Source organism: Octodon degus, unplaced genomic scaffold, assembly GCF_000260255.1.
Source record: "Octodon degus isolate 3935 unplaced genomic scaffold, OctDeg1.0 scaffold00206, whole genome shotgun sequence".
In the NCBI taxonomy this organism is placed as follows: Eukaryota; Metazoa; Chordata; class Mammalia; order Rodentia; family Octodontidae; genus Octodon; species Octodon degus.
In genome coordinates, this window is record NW_004524782.1 from 1,110,670 (window position 1) to 1,111,132 (window position 463).

The window sequence follows — 463 nt, forward strand, 5'->3', positions numbered from 1 at the left end:
GAATTCTTATAAAATTTACATAAAGAGTTATTGATACTGCAATATTAATTTATTTGCAAAGAAAAATAAGATTATAAAACATAGACCAGGGTTCCTAGTAGAGCTATTTGTGATGAAGCAAATGCTTTAGATCTACCCAGCCGAATGTATGAGCACATTTCACCATAGCATAAATGAAACCAGGCAATTAGTACTGTGAATTTATAGCTTATTTTACAATTTGTAGATTTATATTATGTTTGCAATATTTTCCGCACTGGAAAGTTTAGAATACATTTTTAAAGCATGGTTTATGGTCGTTCATTTGTATCCCCCTTTTTTGTTAGGATAGTACACAGCTGCATTCTCTTAATTCAATGAACAGAGAGATTTGTTCTAATAGTGTCTGTGGACAGGCTATCATGTCTGCATCTTGTACAATGAATAACCACTAAGACAACAACGTGCAACGTGTTAATTATTG